This window comes from Thunnus thynnus, chromosome 16 (genome assembly GCF_963924715.1).
Source record: "Thunnus thynnus chromosome 16, fThuThy2.1, whole genome shotgun sequence".
Taxonomy (NCBI): Eukaryota; Metazoa; Chordata; class Actinopteri; order Scombriformes; family Scombridae; genus Thunnus; species Thunnus thynnus.
In genome coordinates, this window is record NC_089532.1 from 25,073,349 (window position 1) to 25,093,949 (window position 20,601).

At 39.0% G+C, this 20,601-nt stretch overlaps 1 long non-coding RNA gene across 1 annotated transcript in view; it reads right to left on the reverse strand.

The window, feature by feature from the left end:
* LOC137200055 (uncharacterized) overlaps positions 1–20,601 on the reverse strand; it is an 88,708-nt gene that overhangs the window by 27,030 nt on the left and 41,077 nt on the right. Inside the window, exon 4 of the long non-coding RNA XR_010931905.1 lies at positions 33–177. This is a non-coding gene — a long non-coding RNA (uncharacterized lncRNA). The remainder of the gene's footprint in view (positions 1–32; positions 178–20,601) is intronic.

Consider the following 20,601-nt stretch of genomic DNA (forward strand, 5'->3'; position numbering starts at 1 on the left):
CCCTCCTTCACATACCTTTCAGACACAGTCACAGTGGGGATGATCTTGGCCTGCGGTCCATCCATGTCTCTGTGAGCCTGTGTGGCTAAAGCAGTGCCTCCGGCCATGAAACCACCAGCAAGCAAACCGCAGACGTGATGCAGGAGAGGCCTCAGCTGCCTTCCACTGGCTCCACTTCTAATGAAAATCCAAGGAGAAATGAAACAGACCCAGGGGTGCATGCAAATCAATACACACACAGTGAGTCAACAGTACAAATTTGTTTCCATTAGCAGTTGTTCTTTACAGCAGTTTAATATAATGTTTTCTCAGCCGCTAGCAGTGCAGCATTAAAGTGCATTTAAACAAAATGAAAGCTCAGTTCAATTAGACTGCAGCACCAGTTCTTTATGCCATTGAACATCTGTTTGCTATTCTTGTTGAGAAGTACTGTATTGTCCACCTGGCAAACATAGAATGAGTCATTTGTTAAAAGGCTTCACAGCATCTATTGAAAGCCTTCTTGGTATGATCGCTGTCTCTGTGTTTAATCAACAAGCCAAATTTCTTGTTGATATCACTCATCTGTTTCATTTGATCAAGATTGAATCCTTAACCAGAACCATTTACCACATAACACATCATCAGACTCATTAAACTCAAGAAACATTCAGTCTATACTAAGGATAGTCACACCCATGAAACCAGGCTGACAAGCTTTGCGGTATCGTATCACGCACTGATCTTCATGTAAAGAGAATAATGCATTAAGCAAAGCACAGAGGCCTTTGTCTAGAACTGTTCAAAGTTGAAAGATAGTCTGGTGTAGATGCGTGTCAGGAGTATAAACATTTAATCTCATGGTGACTTTTCCCTTTGTTATATGTACAGCCTGTACCAGCCTATTGCAAAATGAAGTACTTCTTCATAAAAATGCATGAGTATAGGAGCCAAGACTATGCTGGTAACATCAGTATTTTTGTATATTCCATCATATAAATATGCACTGTATAAATATGACACTAATTGATTAATAAGCCAGTATGCAGACTGTTCAAGTGCACTTATCTTCAAGCTAATTTGTGCTAAGGTTAAGATATTTATCATTTGTATCCTTGGAATTGTGGCATTTAATAGAAATGGTGTTCCTTTTTTTCTTTATGATCTTCGAGAGAGTCTGCCTCTGCAGCGTTAAGTGTTTCTACTGGCCTTGGTGCAGACACTGCAGGACCATTACATCCTTTGTTTCTCCCATTCTTTCTCAGTCTGTATTCCCATTGTCCAAATAAAATCTGACTGACCTCTTTCTTTTCTTACGCCTCACTAGCCAAGACTTTTGTATAAAATCACAAAGTAGGGCTGCAACATCGAAGAGCACACATTTACCCCAAAATCACAGACTGTAGATTCAACTGTATTAAAAATTTAAAATTTTATAAGTTACTACCTTCTAAAAAGGCACCCTTTATAAAACAGTTAAGTCGAGATGAAATGAAAAATGCTTTTTTAACCCTTTTAGATCACATCCCCGGTCATATTGTGCACTTATTTAACAATATATGTCAAAAACAAAAATCCATTTCTTTATATTCTTATATTAAAATCCAATCATGTTTTCTTCCTGTAAAACAAAATATGACGTGTGCTTACGTAGGCTTGAAGCCACCAGTTTCAACCGATGATATCATGACATCCACCCATCAATCAATCTTCAACTTCATTCATTATGACACCCACTTTTCAACATTCAAATGAAATTCCTCCCAATGTTATGTCCCACCTGTCTGTCCTGTTTCACTCAGAAATATGTCATGATACAGAAGTTAGATACTCTCAAAATGTCGTTTCATCTGGACTTTAACACATTGTGATTAATGGCTTTATTAAGTTAATAAGTAATATATCATTTACAGATCAGTTATAAGACATTAATAAGAACTAATTTTGGGTTGCCAGCATGTGGAGAACTGCTCCGGCAGGTGTTTATGCTCCTCCAGAAGGACACTTGCTTCATTACAGTAGATCTTGAATTCATCAGACTGCCCCGATGGGTTTTTGACCTCTGACTGGAAAAGTGCTGCTTAGAATTTTGACCAAAATTCATTTATTAACATCTTGTTAACATTTACAATTAAGGACTTTATGGGTTATTAAAAAAAACTCCTTTGGATCCCCTCCAGACACCTTTTAAGAAATATAAAAATACTACTTGGAATAACAAGTTGTATCTGATTTGTTCTTCCACAGAAAAAGTTCCATTACCTTATTAAAAACTCTTAAATGAGTGTATTAAAATTTATAATTACAGATGACTTGGCTTTATGCAATCAAGAAACCTCTGACCCTTATGCAGTGTTGATGGTTTCTTAGAAGGTGAAACACTTAATTAATGACGATATTAATACCTTGTCTATTAAACGATTCAAAAATTTTCAAGCCTACCTTTTTCACTTTCATTTTCATTTTTTAGCAGGAAAAACAGCAAAGTGATGAATAACATTACCAGCTATGGGCTGTACATTAAAAAAATTGAAGAATAGAATTGGCAGCAAAGCCATCTTGTCCCAAGTTGTGAATTCTACTGACATAGAATAACATAATAAAGACCTTCAAACTTTCAAAAACTCACTTTTCTTTTGCAGCCAATGACATACAGTGCAGCTTCAGATTTCAAAAAAAGTAATAGTCTCTGGCACTAAGATACATAGCAAACACAAAATCAATACATTCGCACCCATGCTGAGGTAAGGGTGAATGAGACTTGATGTATACTTTATCTGGTAAAAAAAAAAAAACACTCCCAAACATTGATGCACAGCATAATAACCAATTATGTGTTACTATCCACATTTGGCCGTCATCACTGTCAACAGCCTGTGAACTGGCAAGAAATGAAAAGTAAAACTGATGATTAATTTGCTTACATGCATAAAGAAAAACTGGTTACACTAATTATCCAAGCAAAGAAACAAGTGAGCTTTTCTGCTTATTACTCCCCATATTTACATAATTGCTCCTGTTTTGAGATTAAAAACTAAAGTGACTGATAAGCCTTGGGAAGCTCAGTCTAACAAAATTAAAGTCCTTTAGAGAAATGTAGCTCTGACTGATAAATAGCAAAGGGATTCATTGTGTTTCCAACCATAAATAACTGATTTGGTTAGTCTGTGTGTAGGCATTATGCAATGTAACACATCCAAAATATGTGCAGTCATACAAATGTATCAAAATAAAGAGACAAAGCTTTGTGGAAATAAAATCATCTCTGACTCTGTCTACCACAAAGGTTAGAGCTGGCATTTATTCCACAAGAATCCTGCTGGAGTCCGGCGCATATCACTATATAAACCATTCTGCACATTGTCAACAATGTTGAATCCTGTTTTCAATCTTTTGTAGAAGCATGTGTCATGACAATACATCCCCCTCAGCCGCAGTGCAGGCAGTTTTCCACACAATGCTTCACATCATGCCATCGAGTACAACAATAGTGCGAGGGAAGCTGTCTGCTCTTAGTTACTGCTGTGCAGGGCTAACAAGCACAGGAACAGTCATTACAACGTATGATTCATGCAAACTAGTGTTCATACTGTATGTAACAGACTTTTCTCTTGTTTGTGTTGCATGCTAATATTGCTGGAATCAAATAGGTGTCACTGGGTTGAAAACAGGCAGTGAATAACTTTGCCTTTTTATGTTATTTATTTTTGCAGGATAAAAAAAATACAGAAGGCCGTGTCTGTCAGGAGTACATATGGGTGACACGTTAAAGGTTACTGTTGCTATGAGTGTCGCTGTGTTTAGAGATGTTAGTGCAGCTAAAGATAAAAATAACCGTTTAATTGTTGTCAGCCTGTCAGTAACTCCATCTACATTATATGATAGAGATAACCAGGGTTTCTGCAGGTCATGAAGTCTTATAAGGCACTGAATTCAGTTCCCTCAAAAAAAGGCCTTAGAAGATATTTCATTTATAAAGATCTTGAATATTTTTTCTTGCCTGCTGTAGACAGTCAGTAGTTATACCTTTTTTCGCCTGTCAGGATACTCTATACATCTATAAACTACAAATGAGATCGGTTTGACAGTGAATTGTGCTGCAGGAAGTTGTTATATCCTTTTTTGTGGAGTTTCAGTCAGCACCAGCAGACCTGTAGCAAACACTATCAGTGCTGCTAGCTACAAAAGCTAGTTAGTTCTTTCACTCATAATGGGGAAGTGAAAATATAAGCCAAAACAACCCATCAATTTTCTACCATTTAGCTACGTCCAGGTCACTTTAATTAATTATAATCGCTAGAAATTTTGAAAATTGGTATTAAAAAGGTCTTCAGAGAGATAGAGGGAATGTTTACTGTTCTTCGTGCTAGTTCTGGGAGCAGGACTTAGTTTGTATGCTGGAATCAAAGTGAGAGGCTAGTTCAGAGAGCTAATGTTAGCAAGTTGTTGTTTTGACATTGCTTACAGCCCACAGTAGCCTGCGCAGTGTTAGCTAAGAAATTTCCAGTTACAAACCAGGAACAGACCAGTCTTGTACTGCGCTGGAGGGGCAATCATAATCTGCACTGTCTCTTCAATCTACTGTGTTCATAAGCGTCAGCAATCTCACTCGTTGTTAATGCAAAATGGAACCTAGTGAGCTGAGCTGACAGATAATCATAACGTCAAACTATGTGAGAAGTAATGCAAGGAAGCATTTAGGATTCTACACCATGGATGAACAAATGGTAGATAAAGGTAATTGTAAGGGTCACTGTGTATACCTGTAATGATGTATTGTCTTAATAACATTAGCACAACAACGAATTTGAAATCTTCTATTATCTTGAAAGGAATGGAACCACATTAATTTTACAACCTAACGTTAATTTATGATGGAGTTACGTGACTTGCATTAAAATGAATTCAAACAAATTACATGTTAGTTCAGTCGTTCAAACTGTGTCAAAGTGACAGCCCTACAAATACTGCCCTCAGGTTTTTATAAGTGTATGTTTATAATTGTGTCTTACTAAGTCATAATTGTTTAATGCAAATTGACCCTTTAATTTTTGGGCTTTAATCTAAAGTGTTACCAGGATTTTTATTTTTATCATCCTTAACGTTTTACCTGAAGGCAATGAGCCTGCACAGACTGTCTCATGCCCAATAAACGCCATGTGATTTTTTTTCAATTGGAACAGCCAAGCATAAGAAAAGGTATTGGATAACTATTATGGTGAAAATGTATGTTTTTTGCTTCTCCAGCGAGAGGTGAGCAGGTCATTTATCCTGTTTTGAGTCTGTCAGCTGTTACCCACCTAAGACCCCAGCAAGCGGCAGTGTCATCCACGACTTCCCTGGTAATTCATGTGGCTCGAGGGCCTACCTATAACTACCTGTAATCATCACTGTCATTGACAGGGCAGGACACAAAGTGGCCATTACTGTCCGCACTGAATGGCTGACCTGACCTCCTCAGTGTCCCTCGCTATCAGCATTACTCAATTTGGCCCCAGTTCATCCCTTCTCAGGGAGATAATAGCAGTATAGCCACTATTATTCTCAGTGGTTTGGGAAAACTGAAGCACCATTTGCATGATGATAAATGACCTGGGGACACCCAGTTATTTAATAACTGAACTGTAATTTTAATTCAGTGTGAAGCTGGCATGTCTGGATTAAATAAAAATTAAAGTAAAACTTCCCATCATAAAACTAATATTGGGAAAACTGAACTCTTAATTTTAAGATGTTACTGATTTTAATCATCCCTGACATTACTTTTTTCTTACTGGTTTTACTAATATCTATTTTAAAAAATGGAGATGTATTTCTCTAACCTAAAGGGGTGATTTAAAATACATTTCTAAAATCTTAAAGCTGCAATTGTCAAATGTTTTATGTTAATAACAGATCAAATCACCACGTGTAATGTGAAAGGGGTCACTTGTAGTGATAAACCTACATGGAATTATCACACAACTCTTCAGGTAACATCAGCTCCACTGACTTTTTTAGCATATTTTAGCATATTGTTTTGATTTCTGACTATCTGTGATGGCTATTTTAAGTGGAAAAGCTCTGCTAAACCAACCGTACATTACCAGCCCAGCACTGAACAACAGACAAACAAGTTAACGTTTAGCTGGTGAACATAATGGAGCAGTTAGATAAAGACTATTTCTCTTAGGGGTTTGTAGAGACCAAAACAGAGCTTAAAGGAGAGTTAATGTTGGATTTATATTCATCAGAGAACCAAAGTATAACTCCAAATAAATGCTTCTCTCTCTCAAATGTATCTCTGTATGAGCTTGTTGTGTAAGGCTATTGTTTGCTTGCAACCTTATACCTTATGTCATGGTTATGTTTTCATCTTGTTCCAGTGGCACAAACTGGCCACAAAAAAAAAAAAATCAATGAATGCAAGTCGATTTGGAGAAATGAAATATCACTGATATTCATATGTGGAGGAATATGATGTACAGTATGAGATATATAAAAGAATTATGATACAGTACATGAGATCACCACATAAAGTGTAATCCAGGGTAAATAGTGCTTAAAAGGGAAGACATGCTGGCATTACAGATTTAATTTGATTCATATCACAAGAAACTGTAGGAGACATTCCAGTTTATAGCCATAAACTGTATCTTTCATGTGCTGCATGGAAAAGGATCACTTCAATTACACAGGCTTAGCTGTGTTTGAATTTCAGTACTGAGCTGGTGATATTTTTCACTGCTAAATTCAGCTGCTCAGAATGTATTATTATTATTATTGTTCTTTACCGTTCTTCACCTGTACACTGGGTGATACATATTGTGAGTGTCATTGTGTGTCCGCATATTGCTTGTATATTTACACACATACAAAGCCAGCTGTGCACACAGCACAGTTTTCCCTTTCAGCAGGAGCCTAGTGTGCAGGAAACCCTGCAGTGCTGCTCAAACATTTGGTGCTCAATGTCTGTTGTAAATCATAATGTGCCCCTCAGATCAAGGTTATTGTAAAAAAAGACAAAAAAAAAAAACCCAACTAGGATGAAAAGTAACTGTCTACAAATATAATGAAATCTATAGAACTGATATATGTGAATCATTAAACTGTTCTTAAAAATACAGAGATAAGTTTATTTGACTATAAATAAGCTTGAAAATGAAATAAAAATAATAGTTTAAATTGAATCCAAAACTAAACTAACCCAGCAAAAGCTGTAATACCAGCTATACATCTAGTTTCCAACTCACAAGAAAAGACTTCCTGCCCACGGAATCGATCCAGCAAATGTTCAGCTATATTTCAGTCTACCTAACCTGAGGCTAACTTGCTGCTGAAGACAGAATGACCATTTGTTTGCAGTTACCTCTACCCAGAAGACAATAAAGCTGGCCAGTGCATGGTTCCCCCAGGGCTCTAAGCTCTGTTAGATCCTATCCATCCAACCAGGATATGATATGAACCCTCAACAAAGACAACAGTTTATCATCAAGACTAATTTCTTTATATTATTATACTTCCTATATAGCCAGTAAAGAATCCCAACACCAACTCTATGTAATGAGTACAGCCGAGACCTCTTTGGTATATTCATTGTGTATTTAAAGAGAGTGAGAAAGGTCATGAGATACAACGCAGCTTTGAAATGTTTGAGGAGCAAATAGAGCACAGCAGAGCCCTTACTTCAGGGGAAAGGTGAGAAAGCTGACTGCTCTCCACTCAAATTAAAGCAAAGGTGGAACAGAAGTGGATCTATTAGAACTGGTAAATTACAGTGGGTAAAAGCGGTCTACATACACAGGCCAATCCTATCTGGGGATAGGATCAACCACTTATATGGATCAAAAGGCTCAGGACAGAATCACTCCTATAAAATGCTGTTTAAATAATTTGCTTATAATAATCAAATACTCCGCTTACAGTGTTTATTTTGGGTCTTTTCATACATGACAACATATGGAAAAAAAACTTTAAACTACAGTAATTCTATTTTTTCTAAATTTCATCTGTTGTCACCATCATTATGACTAAATACCTGCAAAAATAATGATACTCCCATCAGCCTCAACTGCACTTTGTGTACAGTGCTAATTAGCAAATACTAGCCATATGCTAACATGTGCTAATCCACCAATCAGCATGTTTCCAGTTGCCATGTGAGAGGGGCTGGTGGTTCCAGAAGTATTTTTCCCCATTCTGTATTCCCATTTTAGTTACTTAACATAGAAACACAGAACTCTCCCAGATATTGTAATGATCCTATGGTTTTATTTTATGACGACCATTTTCAATTATTTCAGCTTTTTTTCTAAGAAATCACATTTATGATTATGACTTTATGATGAATACTACAATACCCATGAGCCACAGCCACCATTGCTATGGAGAAGAAGTCAGTCAAAGGAACAAATCAGAGCCATTGCCTGCAGCAGTAATGAATTCAATGCACTTTGTTGTATAGCTGCTGAAACTTAAAAGTGACCCAGAAATTAAAACTGACACTGCAAATCAGTTTTCTGAACACCACAGCCTCTAGCTTCCACTCATCATTAGAAGCGCACGTCACCAAATTTTAAGCTCAGCGATTGGCTGTTTCTTGTTGAAATGTACCTTGGGAATGGTAGTTACTTCTACCCCAAAATTTTTCTGAACTGTTATGTGTACAGACTTGTAACCTCCTTTTCTAACACAGTTGTTCATCCTGTGTATTGATGATTAAACCAGGAGAGTTACACATCGATCCGTGACATAAAAGAACTTAAACTGTGAGTCACATAACGTTGTCTATGGGGAAAAATTAATGGGATTTTTACTTCGTAACCACAGGTGCCTGAAATAGCTCCTCCCACTCTGCAACTCTACTGTGAGCATGTTAACATGCTGATATTAGCATTTTGCTCAAAGCACAACTGTGCTTAAGAACAACCTCACAGAGGCCCTAGAGTGGCTGTAGAATTTCACTCATGTTTCAACTTATTAAAACACATTAAGATAATTGAAAATTGTAGCTCTACATCTGATATAATTTGACATCCTGACCAGTAACAACTCCAACATTTTCAAAGTGAATTTTTAAAATGAGAGTTTGCATGAAATTTTAGTCTTGAAGACAAAGAAAGTGATTGCAAAGATCCTTAAAACAGAAAGTGGGAAAATTTTCTCCATAATTTTAAAATTAAACATTCCCATCCTGAGGTTCAGTGTAGAGGAGTACTATATATCCTCTCACTCTGCCCAAATTTAATCTGTATGCTTACTTGGTCACCCAATTACAAGGTGAATTAATTTACTTGTGTTGTGCCTGAAATCCTGGTTAGCAGGCCCCTCCAGCTCTGCACACCTGCTTTCCTCATCATTGGCTTTATTCTTCAAGATGTTGTAATTAGTTGGAGACATGGTTCAGGCTATAGGGAGCAGGATAAAGCAGATGTTGTGGGGATTGCAGATCATTGAGGTTAGAAGAAAATGAATACAGATGCAGTCCCTTGGATGATTCTCCTTATTCATGCATTTCTTTCCCTCATGACAGCAGGTCTGGGATGAGAATGTCAGGACGTCACGGAGCCGTTTGCCACTTAAAGTGCCAAATATCAAACTGTCATCTTTAAATGTATGTAATTTCACAGAAAGAAGGAAGGTTTGAGATATCAAGAAACACAGTTTGTTTATTTGCCAAAATCATTAAGCATCCTTTCTGATGGTCTCAGTAACATTCCATGAGTCTGCATTTGACGTTTTAACACCACAGAATTCATTACTACACCATAGCAAAAATTACATTTTGCATGTTGCAGCAACCTAAAGTGTACAGTTACTGAAATTCCATTTACCCTAAGTAGATCAGGATAATCCTCAGCTGAAATGACAGAATAAGTAAGTCTGGACATGGATAGATGGATATAATCTTCTTATGCTGCAGCACAATGGTGGTGACTGGAAGTTTAATAGCTGACCAATCACCTTTGCTGACCTCTGTCAAACACGATTACAGTGCTTAACAAGATGTGGGATCAAACAGTTTTACCTCCCCTGTAGCACTAATGCCTAGACCTAAGTCATGACGCCAATCCTAGATCTCCAATAGCAAACCAATCTCCAAAAAAGCACCAAAGAAACGCAGCACAAGGTTCAATAAGTAGAAAGGGACTGAATCAGTGTCTTGTTGGCCTTATTAAAAACACTCAATTATAATAACTTATGGATGAAAAGAATAAAATCAGTTTAATTAACTAAAAAACCCTGCTGTGAACCAATTTTAAGTTGTTAAGGGGGTTGTTAAGTTGTCAAACCAGTCCATAAAAAAGTTTTTTTTTCCCCCCCCGATGCAAAAATGAAACAGACATCTATAGTAATTCAAGCAGCACTAACTCTCTGTTTTAAATTTTAATTCATAGCAGCTGCATGGATTAATGAATGAAAATCCAGCATAATACTTTACACAAGCATGCGAGCAAATAGGAACTAAATTAGCCCCAACTCAACGCCTTGTTATTCTATGCGTGTGCACATGTTGGATAATAGAAATTACACAGCAGAATTGGCTATTAAATGTTAAATAATGAAACTGGTGAGAATTGTTTAGGGGACTGCCTGCTGGAAGCAGATCGGTCTCTTGCACTCACAATAGGAAAAAAGTCAAAAATCTGTCAGTGATGCAGATCATTATATTATTACTTTTCACTACTGTTCTCCTCACTCCATCTCAAGCACCAGATGCCAAATTTTGTGTGAGCATAGGCCTTTTTCACAGAAGACGTTTCAACAGGTCACAGTTGGAAAAGCACAGGTGTAAATAATAAAACAAATAATTGCTGAATTCCATTTAGCTACTTCAGTTTCAGGGTCCTGGTATTATATCTGCTCTGCTCACTGTCACGGCTTACTGGGACACTTGACTACCAGATGGACAGAGCCATCATTAATGTTATTAATAACACCAGTGCTTTTCCTACTAGCCATCACTTTACTCCAGTTTCCATCCTTCTTTAGCATTAACCTTTAGTATTTTGAATAAAATATGTTTTCATAAATTACACTGGTTCTCCCTGCAACCCCTGATTTACAAGTATCTGCATTACCAGAGTGATTTTCCAAAAAGCCTGAAATGAACCTGAGTACAGTGGTGGGAAGGAAATCTGATTTTGTACCAACAGCCAAAAATACAGTGGCTTTTCCTGTCATGTGGGTGCTTGGCACTCTACTGAAGATGTTAGTCACTGGTAGATATAAACACCCGGGCAGCTGTATAATGTACTGGAATCCCCTCCAAACAATTTTGCATAAGAATTCCCACAGCACCATGTGCGGTATGAGCATTTGATTCTCCATCATACCGCTGTCACATAAAAATTAAAAAATTAACAACCAAGCTGCCAACCTTGAGGACTGTAAACACACATTTAACAGATCATTTACAGTGGTTTCTTAATAAAATATTCTGTTTGTCTTGACATCCTAAAAATGAACCAAAGTAGGTGCAAAGAGAAACGAAGGTTGGACTAAACCAACAATCAACCTGGAAGCTAGCTCACCTGCAGCTAAAGAGATAACAGTGTGGCTAGCAACCTGATTGTCAAGGTTTTGGCTGAGATGAAAAGAATGAGAGGGGATTTGTCGTAAAGGTTGGCCAAAATTGAAGAATCTCTAAAAGGTGTGAATGAGCAAATATGAGGATGTGAAAAAAGACTGGACAAGGTTTGGCAAAGAGTGAGCAACATAGAAGCTGACCCGCTGCTAGCTTGCATGATATGTAAACCGCTGTTTAGAAGTGCACTGTGAATACAGTGAAGATTGTTCAAGGAGGTCCAATCTACAAATCTATGGAGTGAAAGAAAAGACTGAGGGCGATGAGAATATGTTCAAATTCACAGCAAAACTACTGAAAGTACCCAAAGAGGAAGACCTCTGTATCAAGCGCTTGTACAGGTCACTTCGTCAAAACCCAGAGACCCCAATATCTCGATCGATCGTGGTGAATTTCCTTCACTTTCAAACAAAGCAACGGACCCTTTACAAAAGTTGGAACACATAAGACTTGCAGTATGAAGGAAATCATATCACACTGTACCATGACTATTCTACCACCCTGCAACATAGGCGCAAGATCATGGAGAGATCAAATGTCATCTTATCCAGCAGTGCTGAGAGTCACCTTGGATGATGGGGAAAAGACCTTCAGCTCTGCATGGGATGCCGCGGAACAACTGAAGCATCTGGGCATCACCACAAGACTGTCAGCAGGAGAGCTTATGGAGAAGGAACTTCATCAGCTGGGATGGACAGTCCAACTTATCCCCAGTGGGGAGCAGCTCAGGCGCATTGGTGAGCGATATCAAAGCAATTTCTAGTTGATCGATTGACCTACACTGTCAGACAGCTGGGAAAATACACAAGGCATGAACAGTATCGTTACTATCTGTCCTCTGTCTAAAGATTTCAACAGAAATTATTCTGTTGTATTATTCCTTTAGTTATTCATACTTGTTTATGAAGCCTATTTAGGCCTATGATCTGTTGGAATGGTCAAATATTGTGGAATGACTGGATAACAATGCAAATTGATTAGACTAACTATTTCAGTTTAAGGGATACACTATACTTAAAATACTACCTCATCTACAAAAAAGGAGGATATGGATAATCTGCTTTTCTCTCTCTCTCTCTCATTTTTACATTTATGAAAGGACAGAGTGACATAGTAATTAGGACTGGACATTAGCATTGGTGTTTATTGTCTATTATTTAATTAAGTAAAGACAATGTCTGTGTGGATATATGTAATGTATAGCTCACCCCCCTTTTTATTTATTTATTTTTTATTTACTCTTATTTTTATTATAGTCTGGTGCTTTTTAGAACAGCTTTTTAGCCAGGGAGGGGACTCTTAAGGAGAAACTCTGTCACTGTCCTTGTTATCGGTACTTAAGATTATAGACCACACGCGGTACCATTGGGTGGCTGGAAGAGAAGGCCCATTGGGTAATTAAGTTGGAAGCTACTGTATATTCTTTCACAGTTCTGTATTTGGTTGTGTTCAGTAGTTACATACAGATGTCATTCGTTTAATTTGTCTGCTTTACTGCCACATTACCACGGTGCTGCCGCAGCAGTAAAGGAGGAGGCTGCACTTCCCCGTAGAGGGAAGGGTCACTGCAAGTTGTTTTGACTGATCACCTTTATCCTATGATGAAACATTTCATGTCACTGAATGGTTTTGATGAGTATGAAAATTATATGAATCAAGGGGACAAGTAGACCCAATACCATGCCAGCAAAATTTCCCCACAGCATAACAGAGCCACCAGATCCCCTCACTGTGGGGGTCAAGCATTCAGACCTGGACTGTTTTTTCCTCTAATTTGTCACCTGTCTATATGTGTTGATTAATGGTACAATAAATGGAGTTTGGGTGTCAATGTTAAACGTGTATGCCCCAAATGACGATAGCCCACAATTTATGAAAACCATATTTGACTTATCACAAGGGATATTACTGATTGGAGGAGATTTCAACTGTGTACTGAACCCATTTTTAGATAAAAGCCCTATTTCAAACATCCATCCAACAATCAGTATTCCAAATGTAGCATTTTCTGACATGTGGGATATGGTGATATTATTCGGATTTTAGGGGCATTCTTTGGACATGTATAAAGCACATTCAGGATATGCATCTCATTTGGGATTTTTACCGCAGTTTACGACACATGGCCCTCTTGCTTGTTTACCATCGCACAGGCAAAATGACATATGCTGAAGCAGGAAGGCAGACGCAGGAGAGGAATGAGAGGAGAGTGAAGAGCTGTTCAGGGTGGGCTGGAAAAACAGAGCGTGCCTTCTCCATGACAGGTACGAAGGGTATTGGTTATTATCCTGACATACATCCATGGACTGATGGTGACGACTCAGTGTGATGCACAAAAAACACTCAGCAGTGTAGTAAACATTGTGGGACAACCTATGTACCAGATGTGCCTGTAACTTTAAATCTATAATATCAGTCATATCAATTTCACTCATTAATATCAGACAGCAGCTCATTAATGTTTCTCTCCTTGCTGGTTTACTTCACTGCCTGCAGAGATCTTGTGATTCCCATTCCCACTGGAGCAGAAGGAAACCCTGAAAACCCTCTGCATGTAAACGGGAATATTAGTGGAATATTCATTTTCATTAGCCATGTAAACAGCTTAGTAGGAATACTGTCTTTTTTGCGAATAAGGGTAAAAAATGGAATATTTTGTGCATGTAAACACAGTCAATGTTAATAAAACAGAAGCTCTGGCTCTAAACTCACTTACCATGCACCAGATGAGAGCATCATTCTCTTCAAATAGCCTAAGGAAGGTATAACATACTTGGGCACCACTATACCAAGACTTAGATAAGTTACATAAGGCAAACTATAATAAATTAATTGATAAGATATCTGCGGATCTTAACAGATGGGCTGTGCTACCCCTTACTCTCTCAGGTAGAATACAGAATTTTAGATAATCTCCAGGTTTATTTGGCAGTGAAGGTGCCCGCAGGTAAGATACAAAGTTCTACAGTTATCTAAACAGCGAGGGTGGGGACTCCCTCACCTTAGGTACTACTGGTTGGCTTGTCAGATAAGGGCATTGAATATCTGGATTTGAGACAGGGTGGACACAAGGTGGCTGGAGATTGAGAAGTCAGTCTGTACTCCAATGCTCTTATCAAATGTTTCACTTAGGCCCTGTTTACACGTGGTATTAACATGTGTCTCCACATGCGTCCTGGGTGACCACTTGTGATCCGATCTCACTTCCCCCCTCTATATGCAAATAAACACGCACATCATTTCTGTTTTTCAAAGACCAAATTCGTTCGATATTAACCAGCGGGAGAACCGGACCGGGGTCCGCTCCGTCCAAAGCTGTGTTCAACTTGTTTGATAACAGGATAAATATTCAGGTTATATATAAATATTCTGTGATCTCCTCGCAGCTGCATCTCTCCATTCAGAGACACTGCGCGCATTTACGCACAAGACACAGCAGCATAACTTCACTGATTATTTAAATCTCTGACACACCAACAGCAGCAGTCAGGATCTATTAATGCTCTGTGTCCTTCTACACAGAACATTAATTGACATCGTCATACTGTTTGGAGTAAAGCAGCGTCCTCCTGATAAATCCTGAGCTCATTATGTCAGGCAGCGCAGCAAAACTAAAAACTGTCATTATCAACTTGAAAGGACAGAGGAAACTATCCAGCAACATTTAGCTTCTGAAATATTTTTTTAGACAGACAAGCGAAAAATTCATGGTTTAACTCTATTCTAATTGTCAATTTGAAGAGGAAAACCAGTTTGAGGAACGAGAAAAACAGGAAAAACGAGAGGTCGATTACGTTTTTAATTCACATGAAAAACAAAATAATTTGTTTATCCTGTTATCAAACAAGTTGAACAGCTTTGGACGGAGGATCCTGTGCCTAGTCTGCCGGAGAATAGAGGACGTCAGTTGAGTAGGCGGTCTTTCAATGTGGCCCAGGACGCATTGTGTTTACACTACTAAAAGACTGTGGCCACATGCGGCCCAGACCACCTCTGTTAGCGGCGCTAAAAACAACAACATATGGAGCTATTTGTTCAGCGGATCAGTTAGAAATAATGCAGGGAGGACTAGTACAAGCAGAAACGGCCACAGTGAGATGTTTTATGAAGAGCTGCAGACAACCAGCATACCTCCAACAGGTAAACTACTTATTGTACTGTGCTGTGCTGTGTAATGGAGTCATGGCTTGGCGCAGCTACTCCCAGAGCAGAGCAGCGAACTCACACACTGTGCACGTAGCAGATGTCCACATAAAGAAATCCGTCACAAACTGACGTCAGCTCGGGCTGAAAGTAGAAAAAAAACTGTTGGAAACCGAGCCTTCAGAGCAATCTGAAGCCAGCAGCAAACAAAGCAATAACACTGAGCTGGCTTAAAAAAGACTCTCCAACCTTTGACACATGACAGTATTTAAAGGAATTTACACAATGGAAAAAATAACTTTCATATTGAGACTGCAAAATGCACAATTCACAGACCGATGGTCGCCTTGGCTAGAAGTGTTGGGGAGCTACGCATGCTTGGGAAACTTTTGCGTTTCATGTTAGTAGCTTTCTGGTGATGTGTTGGGTAATTATGTCCGCCAATATCAATGTTATGGTTTTTATATTATTTTTGGTGTGTATCTTAATTATTTTTTGTTTGTCGTGCCTGTTTGTTTTGTTGTTTTTTCCTATTTTTCATTGGGTAACTAATGGCTTTATACACACACTGTTTCTGGATGGTACTGTCTCAGATAGAAGTGATGAGTTGATAAGCGGGTGGAGGGCAGTGGTTGAGGGCAGAGATGATGTGCACATGTAGGGGTGTGTGTTTGAATATGTGTGTGGATGAAAGTAGAGGTGAAGCTGGCATGCAAACCGGTTGATCGAGAGAATGAATGACAAAAGAGTTGAGTATAAATGGTTGAGTTGGGGAAGTGGCATAAAATTTGGAGGAGAGGGACAGGGAAGTAAAGGAAATCTATACAGATTACAAGTTTTGGATTTCTATTTAGTAGAATTTAAAGAAAAAATGATGTAATAACTGGCTGTTTGTTTAACTCTGCCCATTAAAAATAAAGTTGAAAAACAACATTTAAGTGTTTAATGCAATTCAATTCAATTCAATTTTATGTATACAGTGCCAAATCACAACAAAAGTCATCTTGGGGCACTTTTCACATAGAGCAGGTCACTTAGGAGCAAATATAATTTAATGAATCAGATTTTTTTAGAGATATACTGTGATAATTATTTGAGCCTCTGAGGCCAGCAGTGACCGGTGTAGGATTTCTAAAGCACCTGTCATTTGTCGATAGCCTGAGAAGGAAAAAAATATGGGCCTAATTGTGTACCCCTATGTGCACTATTGTACATAGAGAAAAGAAAAATAAGCTTCACTGCAATGAGAAACTATAGTTTGTTGACTTGTCAAAGAAGTACTGTGGCACTCTACCAACCTGCCAAACAACTGATCTTTTGCTAAGCCCCACACTCTTTACTTACTGTTGCCGCGTCTGTCAAGCTGGCAATGGCAGGCTCCGCCTCAGCATCTGAGAAAGATCTTTGCACTCCCCGCCCAATCGGTAGGTAGCTACCATGCAGCACCCTCCCCCTATAAAGCCCCAGTGCACTCGCTGCTCATCTTCCCTTTTCACTCAGCCACCTTTGACAACAGATCATCACCTGCAAACTTTCTTTCACCATCAAGACATGCTGATGTTGCTGCCCCAGGGACATGTCTGGCAACAGGTCCACTACCAGCGTGAGCCATTGCAGGCCTGCCCAGCCATTCCCACCTCCCTGTCGTGAACCTGGCCACGGCGGGGGTATCAGGCCTGGTTGTGCCGCTGCCTCCGGCCAGAGACAGCAGCCATTTTACAATAAAGGTCTTGGCCCTAACCTTTACATGGCCTCAGAGAGGTTTTTTGCTAGCACTACACACTCTGACACACAGGTTGTTTCAGACATTGGCACTGTTAGCCATGAGACCCCGGTCGGAGGGGACATTCTCCTTCCCTCCACCAGGTGAGGTGAATAAGGGGAAGGTGGTGCACAAGGCCCACTTTTGCTCAGCCTCCACATCATGAGCAGGGCCCCCACATTATGCTTTAGCAGCTAATAGGCTATTCATGTGGTATTGGCTAGCTAAGCACTACCATTCCACTGCATATGACCCAAGCAGGGCATGCACAGGTGAGCAGCACAACTCATACAGCGGTTACCACCAACAATGCCGTCCTCATGAGTCCTCATGACTCATGGTGGCCGGCTGGTGCTGTTACCTCTTCGAAGGGGTGTGGCTGGGGTGTGTCCCTCATTATATCAGGATCTTCTCGGATGCCTACCTAGCCGGTTGGGCCCTCGGCCAAGCCAGCATGGGAGGCAGGTAGTCATGCACCCCCCCACCACATCAACCCGCTGGAGCTCACAGCAGTTCAGAAGGTGGTAAATTGTAAATGGACTGCACTTATATAGCATCCTTCCTACAACTCAAATTCACCCATTCACACACACACATTCATACACTGATGGCAGGGGCTGCCATGCAAGGTGCCAACTTGCACATCAATAGGAACTAATCATTCACACACATATATTCAGTATAATAAGGAAAAATGTAAGATCAGACTTATTTTGTTCTGACATAACCCTGTTTGGCTACTTAGTTTGCATACAGGTTAAAGTTAGGACAGAGCTGCTAAATTAACTTCATACATAATCTAATTATACTGTAGGTAATTACTAGATAATTACTACTGTAGGTAAGCTAAGCAGACATGCCAATGGTTGCAGCTAACACTTTGTTACTACTGTAGGTAGTAAGCTAGGCAGACATGTTATCCACTTAAATTATAACTAACCTTAACCAAATTAAATTACATCTTTTGGCGTAGGATATTAATTGGCCTTCACACTCTTCTCTTGCTTAACTGAGGCACCTGGCTCACCTGCTTAGAGAAGCATCCTTTACAGTTGAATATTTGTCATAATGTATTTCTGTATGGTAAGTTGGATATGAGCTGGGAAATTGTCCTCACTTTATATCAATGTCAACTGGAAACAGTGACTAACAATTTCTGGAAAATTAGCCACAGCAGAAACAGACCAAGACATTATTTTGGGCTAAGGGCCAGACGCTGTTGCATCGATAAACTGACTAGTCACTGTCAATGGCAACACTGCGCCTGTGTTTGTATTAGGGCAGTTTTTTGTTTAATAAAAGTTGAATCTGTGGTAGCTCTGACTCCCAGGACAGATGTCAGCTTCCTTTTTGCAATTCATTTAATCCTTTTTCACTCTATTGGATATACGTTCAATAAACTCGTCTTTTCTCTGTCGGCAGGGAATTGGAACATTGGGAGTTAATGTTGTGGTTTCATGCATTTTTCATCATGTCAAGCACTCTGGGGAAAAAGTGTATTTTTCTTGAGGTTGTGAATGTTTTCCCATACTTCTGCTTTGGTAATGTTTTATAAAAGGAATTACAAAAATGTGAGAATGTGTTTAAAAACCTAGGCAATGTGAGGTCCAACCACACACATCTTTTCTGATATCTTGCACACATTTCACAGCATTTCACATTTCATCGGGGGGAGCCTTGAATGAGAGATCGCTCCAATGCATATATGATGACCCTCAAAAACACTGTTCACTCACCAAGCAATCTAAAAGGTAATAGTCTTGTCATACACACACATCCACAAGGCTGTACTCACTCAACAGAGCACCAATCAATTGTGTATAATGTCTCCAAAATAATCCAATTGGCTCAAGGACCCTTGATGATCCTGAAGATAAAGGAGGATAATGCCTTTTCACTTCCCCCGTCTCTGCCGCCCTTGGGTGCTGTGGCCCTCTTTGACTGAGTAGCTGTCATGCTAAGCCCTCCAAGCATAATCATTAGTGTGTTATTATTTATTATTATTCATTAACCTGCGGTCAGCAGTCAGACAGATAAACAGGGGAAGTGGCTGTCCTCTCTAATGACAGCAATAACTCTGGTTAAATGAGATGATTCTGTCACAGGGTGACATGTGGGAAGAATTCATTTGTAGGATGGGAAAGTTGAGTCACACTTTTTTATGTGAGAATCAATACCTGGGAGTTGTGAGTTTTCATAACAAGCATTTTGACAGCAGCCTGTAACTTGAGGTTTCTATATTTGACCATAATGGTATATCATTTTCTCTGATAGACTGTTTCAGTCCTGACATTTGTTGAAGAAGTCCTAAAACAACAATTTATATCTGCTGTAATGTAATACCACAACATTTCAGATTTGAATGCTTTTCCTTCATGTTCAAGGAGTGATTGATTTAATACTCGTAAGTGATTCAGTGAGCATATCTAAAAACCAATGAGGTAAGTTTATACTGTGCCTCAATTTGTGATATCACAGTTAATTACTACTAAGCCTACTAGGCATGGCCAGTTCACAAAGTCCATCAACCATTCATTTTGTCTTATTGTTTTCATGCTCGTAATGAGTGGCATAACCATAACCGCTGAAGAAATATGCCAGTATAAAAGAAAATTATGCATTATTACAACTTAATTCATTCAGTTGTATCGTTTATGATAATATTGTACTCACCAAAATAATCAAAGGATACAGCAACATTGCTAAAAACAGTTTTTCTTAAGGAGTTGTTTTCTCTGGAGGTCATCTTAGAACCAATTGTAAATCTGCATGAAACCATGCTTGTCACAGTTTTTGTGGCTATTTTTCTGGCTCTTAGTAGGAAGTTGACGTCCTCATTCTTAAATCCTTCCCACAAAGTTCTGACTGGTTCAGTTTTAGTTTGGTTCTGAGCTATTTTAAAAGGGGATTCGGGCAGTGATTCAAAATTCTGGAACCAGGCTATGGTGTCTGGCTCGCTAGAAATACAAAACATCAAGTACAAGCTTATGTAGAAACAAGACTGAGTCTACAGCCAGGTTAGCAGCTCTGTGAAGATGTACTTATAGGCAAAGCAGTAAGGCAGCAGCATGCTAACATGATCACAACGGTAATGCTAGCATGTTGTTATTCAGTTGGTATAATGTTTACCATGTTCGTCATCTGAGTTTAG